This window comes from Salvelinus alpinus, chromosome 11, assembly GCF_045679555.1.
Source record: "Salvelinus alpinus chromosome 11, SLU_Salpinus.1, whole genome shotgun sequence".
Lineage (NCBI taxonomy): Eukaryota > Metazoa > Chordata > Actinopteri > Salmoniformes > Salmonidae > Salvelinus > Salvelinus alpinus.
The window spans coordinates 59587505-59596441 of NC_092096.1; the positions used below are offsets into that span (position 1 = coordinate 59587505).

An 8937-nucleotide genomic window follows, 5' to 3' on the forward strand; every position below is an offset into this window, starting at 1 on the left:
ATGATCAAAGACAAAACATGACATTGCGAGCTTATTTGCATGTGATTTGACGGAGGCGGTCCTAAGGAGCTGTCTACTACCATGGTTGTGCTAAAACAATTCTGAAAAGATGACTTTGAAGCAGAACACAGCAAAAATAGTTGTGTTATTATGAAAATCAGTACCTTAAAATTCTATCTAACCCTAATTTGATGCATTATGAGTCATACTCCATATCAAGAGACATTTGTGTCTATGTATAACTTTACAAAATACGTTTAGAAATGTGCTTTAATGAAAAATAAGATTGAGTGTTACATTTCATGATTTAATACATTGCCTGGAATGACTGTCATTAGCCTACGCAATGCGATTATTTATCATCACAAATCACTAGGCCTATTCATTGACACTGGAAGTAGAGAATAAATAAATTGAGTAGGTTATTGAGATGCAACCGTGCGTAATCACCATCGCCTGTGTGTACTGCAAAATATTACTGTCTTATTGTGGCATGTGCCTACAAGCAACGCTCACAACATGACTATCCTATTCCCAGTGACACGCATCTCAATTATCATGTGGCTTAAACCACTGTGCGTGAAAGTGTGCTAATACACAGACACTTTTACAAGCATTTACATTAAGCTCAAAATAACTCCCATCACTTGTGGACGAGGCAGCTGATGATTTGTTTGCTGGGTGGAATGTATGTGGAGACAGCCTCCCTTGTCTGTCGTGTGAAACAACACGCCGCACATAACAACCGACGTTTAAAATAGCCTTTTTATAATTTCGTCACCATTTTTTATGTTTGTGTTCTAGCATGTATTTTAAGAAGGGCAGCAACGGGTCCGTCTCCACACAGAATACCACCTCTGTTCAACTCCCGTTCAGGCTTGGAGTTGGAGCAAATTATAGTAGTAGCAGTTATAGTAGTAGTTACCATTATAGTAGGCCTAGCTTAATGCGTTAATTTTGTTCACGCCTGTGAAAGCGCACACCGGTTCGTAAATAGCTCGTCATTTTTAGATGCTTTGCTTACAATGGCTATTAGTTAGAATATCTGGAGTACCGGCGTGTCCAATGGCCTCCGAAGTGACAGTCCCGAGCGCAGCTGTCGGCCAGAGGCTGGCGCACAGCAATGCCTCCACTAGGAGCCTGTGGTTGGTTCTCTGGACATCAGGGAGTGACATAGGAAATCCTGGGGACTTCTATCTCTATTGTTTATTTTCTATCCCATTCTATCCCATAAAATTGCCAGCATACAAGGTGTGCGTAATGCAATGGAAACAATGGACGCGTCCGAGAAGAATCTAACTCACCCAAAGGACACCGACGTGTTAGAAACGCGCATACCCGATAGCAAGGATACCACTGGGACGCAAGATGAATCGAAGTACGTTGAACTGAACGATTTACTTGATTTGGATACAGACGGCACGAAAACTGTCAACGTTTCTGTCACCAGTGAAGGAAGCCAAATGGCGATTGACGCGGGCAACTGGGAGTCGAGCGCAGAAGAAGAAACTCCTGGATACGGAGACATGGCGAGTAAGATGACTGATCATATCAACAGTGACACATTTAAGGAGGTTATTGTCGCAAAGGAGTGTGCCAAGGGCTATCTATCCGGGTTTCTTGGAACTGCCTGCTGCTCCAAGGTTCCTATTCTGAATGAAAACATTATGGCCAGCACCGAATCACAACAAGACGTTGGTAATGGAGCGAACACCCGAGATTTTACCCCAAAAGAGGACGCAGAAAATACACCTGTTGATGAACAAAATGACAATGAAGATTTACAATACACTGACATGTTAAGCGAGCAAAGTGAATCGGACGATGACGTAAGCTTGGTGCTGTCCGGTGATTGTGATGATTGCGCGCCTTGCAGTGGGAAGGATGAGTCTCATTACATAACCACGCACGAGATCCAGCTCTCCGAGCTTTCAGATCACGATGTCGACTATGATATCGAGCAGGGGTGGGATGATAACCAGGTCTACTCTTTTGTCGATTATGCTGCTTTTGACGGTGATGGAACGACGGCAGGGAGAGAGGAGAGGGTGAAAAACAATCAGGGCCTGGCTAATAGAGGAGCAGCAGTCAGCACTAAGATGGAAAGTGATCTCGGTGACGGGGACAAGTGCGCCATCTCAGAGAAAGGTCTGTCAAAGAACCAAAAGAATGTTGCAGGGCAGATCCAGCTGTCAATCAAAACGACTTCCCGAGTTATAAATAAGCCTAGCAACGTCCAAGAAAGTCCAAATAATCTTTATCGTGCCAAGCACGCCGCAGACATGAGTCGCTATGTTTTTAGAGGAGCTGGGGATGCAAATACGGAGAAATTCTGTGACAGTGCTAAGTGTTTTATTGCCTCCCCGGACGCTTGCACTTTGGTGGCAAATTAAAAGGGAAAGATGTTAACGACTATTCCAGCGGAGCATCCAGCGCCTTCAGTGATCTTGACGACGCCGATAAGGAAGTGCGCAACTTGACTGCCAGAGCGTTCAAGAGTTTAGCATACCCTTATTTCGATGCCATCAATTTCAGCACCTCCAGCGAGTCCTCCGCCTCCGAGCTGGGGGTGAAAAGGTGGTCAACTTTTGTTGACCTTAAATATGGCAACATGAACATGTATCAGAGACGGGGACCGAATAAAGGGTCTAATAAAAGTTCTACGTCATCCTCTGAAATTGCTAAGAATAAAGACAATAAAGGATATAAGGGTTTGGTATTGGCTAATACTAAACCGCACCCGAACAAGCTCTTTGCTTTGAATGGTGCCCTTTCTGGTCACTATAACCCATCTTCCGCAGCAAGGAAATGTGAGTTTACGGGGGAATTTGGGCAGGGGCACAGTGGGATTATTACGCTCACAGAAACATTAAATGTTTGTTGTAATGTCACATCCGGGATGTCTGCGAGTGAAAGGCGCTCAAAATGTGCAAAAAACGCAACAGGATCACGTTCCACAGATGACGTTACCAACACATTGCCAAGCGGCCAGGGGAGTGAGAACAGGAAGCAACCATGTAATGCAGGGGAAGCCATGGAAGACACACACAAGAAAGCAATATTAGCCTCGAGCCTTCTTAAAAATGTAATTTCTAAGAAAATGCAGTTTGAGCAGGAGCGTAAAATGGAGAGGGGGGAGATAAGCAAGCCCTATCACGCGCCATCTCCCTTTCTCAAACAAGAGCCCGAAATTACGCACAGGGAGAGGACTACACCAAAGGAGTCTAAGGATTTTCAAAGGCAGAACTCGAAATACTCAGAGGCGAGTTCTGACCTAGCTATTGTTTGTGTGGATGAATTAGGAGATTTAGTGGACACCAGCTCATGCGATGCCAAAGACGACTGTCGGAGACAAGACAGTTTAATTATTGCATCAGAAACTAATTTTGAGTCGACAAATGAAGTAGGAATCGATACTAAAATAGGAGCATTCGAAGCGTCCAAAAGCACGCTGCTACGAAGTCAAAATAGCGCATTCAGATCCTGGAGGGACGGTGAGCTAGAGCTTCAAAGGGAACATAAAAACGATAAAACTCCAGAGGAGAAACCGTCTTCGTCCACCGACAACCAGGGGGAAACGGACTTGTACACCGATCCAGGCAACAGTAAGCTTACCAAAATGACACATTTGCTTGTGCCAAATATCCAACTGCTACTATCCAATGAGATAGAAGTTTCAAAACCCCTGCCGACTATGAATTATTTAACCCGCGCGCCCGCGGATCAAGGAGAGGAAGGTGTGAAGTTGCGCACCAACAACACCCTATACGTCGCCGATCCTAGAATAATTGTAACATCTAAATCTCCGGAAATTAAAATCAGTTTACGGAGTGTAAAAGAAAACAAAGGCGACCCGTTCAACGTTGCAAAGCTGGTGCCTCCCAACATAGGCTGTAACTCAGTGAAACTGATAAAGCCAGGAGACGAGTCCAAGTGCCAAGCGCTCGCTAAGGCATTGAAGGGCGAGTCCTCCGAAAAAGTGCCACACTTCACGGTCAGAGACATACGAGACCACAGAGCCGAGCTGCAAACACATATACACAAAGTCAGAGATGTGCGTAAATTGGTTAAAAGTTCTTATCACTTTGTGTCTTTGGATAATAACGCTACCGCCGGCGACTTTCACTCAGATCAGAAACTTTCCAAAAAGGGATCTTATAGAAACTCTTCGTCGCTTTCCCCCATCAAAATAAAGTATCAGTCTGTGAATACCAATAGCAATGTGAATGGGAAGCAATCTGTAAATCAAACAGAGAATTCTAAATTTCAGCTCAACGAGGATTCATTTGAAGTTTTCAGGTCATCACCCCACCAAGCGGCGGCCAAAAGCGGCATCCGACGACCGTCAGGGAGAGTGCCATTAGGCAATACAAAACAACTGAAAGGTGATTCGTCCGAAGGCCCCATTGGACTTCTGATTGAAACCAGCACAGCTTCTATAAGACAGGAGAAAACACCGGACATCATTGACAAGACAAAACCTGAGTCTAAATTGTCCAACCTGGCTGCCTTCGAGAAATTACAGGATGCAGTCAAAACCATGGAGCAGTTGTATGTTTTTGATAGAAATGAGTGGAAGAGGAAATCCGAGCCACCCTCTATATTATCAGACAATCATGCGCTCTCTCTCATATCCAGCAAGGAGGATGGGTCAGAGAAGGACGGAGTGAATGTGGCCAATGCCATGGTGGCCATGCCAACATTTAACATGGACAAGCTCATCTGGAGAGACTCGTACCCAAACTCTGACAAAATCCCATCTGCGATGACCACCTCGCCCAGCTGCAAAACGACACCACCCAAGCGAAAGGAGAAAGAGCCCCCGGAGACGTTTTACATTCCCATCAGCCGGGATGTGCCCAAATCCCTGGCTCAGCCAGGTGGAACACCAGCGGGTACCAAGACTGTGTTTAATGTCAGCTCCAAGGCTTCAGGAAACCCCACCACGAGTAACAATATCAAGGCACCATCACAGCTACACCATTTATCACAATCACCTTACTGCAAAGGCTTCAGCCCAGTGTCTAATAAACTTCCAGCAGCTGAGGAACGTGGAGGAGAGAGAGAGAGAGAGAGAGAGGGGGCAAGGGAGAGGGCGAGAGAGAGGGAAAGGGCCAACAGTATGGAGGCAGACAGGCCAGTCCAGTTCAGCAGTGCCTCTGCCGAGCACGAAAACTGCCTCACTATCCCCGTCAAGTCTCACGACACCATCGCCAAGCAAGCCGCCGTGTCTGCCGGCGGTGGCTATGAGAATACAGCCATTTATACCTTCGCCACCACGGGCGCCAAGATCCAGACCCAGACGGCCAGCCCACCTGGTCATGGTGGCGCCCGGAAGCAGGAAGAGACCCGACAGTCCCCACAGAAACGCTCCACCATCGTCATGGATACGAGAGCCCAGGACACGTTAACCGCCACGATCTACCACATGCCCATGGGTCAAAGCATGGCGTCTGCCCAACTTCAGATGTACTGCTTCTCCCCGACCATGGCCCCACAAGCCGTGCCCCACACTCAGAGAAAGATGCTCTTTGACCCCAGCACAGGGAACTACTACCTGGTGGACACCCCTGTCCAGCCGGCCACCTGCCGCCTCTTCGACCCTGAGACGGGACAGTACGTGGAAGTGCCCATCTCCCAGCAGCCCATGTCCCCCGTGCCCATGTCCATGCCCCAAATGCCGCCCGTGCCCATTTCCATGCCCATCTCGCCCTTAGCCCTGAGCCCCAGATCCTACGGCCCCACCTACACGATCTACCCAGGTTTCATGCCCGCCATTCCCGGCATGCCCCCCCTGATCCCCACAAGGATGCGGTCGCAGCTCTCCATGCCGTCGGAGCAGGAAGACTCCGGAGACAAAGGCGGTTCCTCCCAGCCAGACTACATGGAGAGTCCCTACTACATGGCCATGGGGTCTGGAAAGTCTCCCCAGGCTGGAGGCTCCAGTATGGGCCAGGTCCAGCAGCAGGGACGGCCAGGGGTCCAGGGGTTCTCCAATGGGAAGCAGCCGGTGATCAGCATCACCTCCCAGCAGGGGTCCTGCATCATCGCCCCGCCTTCCTTCGATGGGACCACCATGGGCTTTGTGGTGGAGCATAGGTAAACGGCAGAACGTGTCACATGATACATAAGTGATTTTATTTGAGTAGGCTATCGTAAACTGTACCATGTTGTGCATGTGATTTTTAGGTTTTATTTGCTTCCCACAAAACTATTGATAGACCATAAAGGGAATAGATGTCATTGAACTGTTAAGCCAATAGTGTAGGCATGCCCCAGATAGATATGGAAGTGAACGTCAGTAGCATAATTGATAGCATAATTGATAGCATAATTTACATATACATATACAGTATGACAGTATAATTGACCATATATAACTTTCACACCACTGTATGTGTCCCTACACTATTGTGTAGTGAATCCATATTGTTATTGGATATTGTCCCAGGTTACTTTTTGTGTCAGGTCTCAGGCTATTTTAAGAGAGGGTTGACGGGTGTTCGGAGTTGAGGAACACTGTTTTCCCACATCTCCTAGTATACAGTACTAGCTATTTACAGCAATAAAATGAAGGATGATATAAATTAATGAAGACCTGAGTTGGGCCAGGGTGGCATTGGTTGATGTTTGTTTGGGAAGGGGTATGAGGTATGGCAAGGCCAGTATAGCAAGGGGGGGTGGGGGAGGGAATGAAAGGTTGGGGCAATGCAAGGCATTTATTGTGCTGATACAGGGGAGGCCAGCTGCTGCTGGAAATCAAGTCCCTTGGCTGTGGCAGTGCTGGGCTGCAACGGGGCCACCTTTTTATAGGACACAGTCACATAGAAGGGAGAGAGTGAGAAGGGGACCAGCACCTCCGGCACTAAGCCATTACATAAACAAATCATGGGGACATACCAGCGGGGAAGCAAGCACAGAAGACAGTTAGATTGGGACTTCCCCTACCCAACTAAAAAGTTATATACCAAGTATATTCACCTTGGTTACGGTTATTGACCCGCACATTGACTCAGTACCGGGACCCCCGTATAGAGCCTTGTTATTGTTATTTCATTGTGTTACTTTTTTAACTTTGGTTTATTTAGTAAATATTTTCTTAACTCAATTTTCTTAAAACTGCATTGTTGGTTGAGGGCTTGTAAGTATGCATTTCACGGTAAGGTCTACACCTGTTGTATTTGGTGCATGTGACAAATACAATTTGATTTGATTGATAAAACAAGGAGTATCAATGTTATTTGCAGAACATGTTTGTGTTGTAATTTCTGTGGTTCATTGTTTTTTTGGGAAGGATATTTCCATGCATACCGCATTCTTTTGTAGCAGTGAATAAGCATGAATGCGACATGTATGGCTTACTGACTGTTTTATGAATTCCTGTAGGTACCCTTAAAGGTGTTACTGTTTTTTTATGTAGGAATGACAAATGACAAATGACAAATTTGACAAATTTACGGTTTGCTAATCCTAATCTCCCATTACATTCTGTTCTGTGTCCCACACAGGAGTGACTTTTGATGTTTCCTGATGTGTTCTGGATCGTCCAGTGCCACTAATCCTATCGTCTGGACTTTATAGTTCATGCATCCATCACGGTCATCACAGTCATCATGGTTATTAGTCATCTCAACACACATAGAATTGTTATTGCCTCACCCTTCTCTGAAGTAGGTTAACATCCCCTTCTTCTTATCGTAACACCTCTGTGTTAAATTTGGGAGCTTGGTTGACATTTTTCATTGTTAAAAAATATCCACTGGTTAAAGGGATAATTCCGGAGTTTGGCAATGAGGCCCTTTATCTACTTCACCAGAATCAGATGAAGTCATAGATACCATTGTTATGTCTCTGTGTCCAGTATGAAGGAAGTTAGAGGTAGTTTTGCGAACTAATGCTAACTAGCGTTAGCACAATGACTGGAAGTCTATGGGTATCATCCTCTAACTTTCTTCATACTGGATACAAATCCCAAGGTATCCCTTTAATAAAAGCATTTTTTTTACCTAGCGCTGTATATTTTGATTTTGATTTATATGATTTTGTGTCCTTTGTGATTTCATAGTGCAATACTCATGCAATGCAGTCTAACCACAATTGTACTGACAAGCATTCATGATAATCAATTTAACCTGGACATTGAATTAATAATAGTAATCATAAAAAAAACATGTATTTTCACAAGAGAAGCATAATTATCAAACCATGCACCATTGGTCATTAAGAAGATTTGCCTTTCAAATCCATTTGTTTGGGATCGTCAGCATTTGTGTGGGATCCCCACCATCTTTATTCTAGCCCAGCATTAACACTTCTGAGTAAACTAATCAAGGGTTGAGTTATTTTAGGTTTTCTGTGGAAAAATTAGCACTCCCTGAGGGGTCCCTAGGAATGGATTGGGCAACATGTTGTAGACATTTTAACATTTTAGTAATTTAGCAGACACTCTTATCCAGAGCGATTTACATTAGTGAGTGCATACATTTTCTTCGTACTGGTCCCCTGTGGAGCCCTGGAGTTGCAAGTGCCATGCTCAACCAACTGAGTCACGCAGGACCATTAGCTTTTTCTCCTTCTCCACAGTTGAGGTCTATGTTCTCTAAATGTATGACTTCCGGGACGGTGTAGGTTGTCCCATTTAGTTATTTAGCAAGTGCATGAGTGCATGAGAGCACACTTGGACAGCACACTTGAACTCAGTCTTCAGAGTGCAAGGTAGGAGAATAGGACAGGGCTTATGTATCTTTTTGTGTCTTTCTTGACCTTGATCGGAACCTGAACTTGGCTCCCTCCCTTCTCTCTGTCAAGGTGCCACCTGCTGTTTGCTATCTCGCTGTTGGTGATTTTAGTACAGGATGATCTTATGATATATATTTTTTTAACCTTTAGCCTACAATTTCTGCTGTCCCACGGAAATGTAATTAACAATGCAAAAAT

The 8937-nt window shown here is 45.4% G+C and overlaps 1 pseudogene; it reads left to right on the forward strand.

Moving 5' to 3' along the window:
- Window positions 1–1265: 1265 nt before the first annotated feature.
- LOC139534572 (uncharacterized protein C4orf54 homolog) lies at window positions 1266–6103 on the forward strand (annotated as a pseudogene).
- The last annotated feature ends 2834 nt before the right edge of the window (window positions 6104–8937 follow it).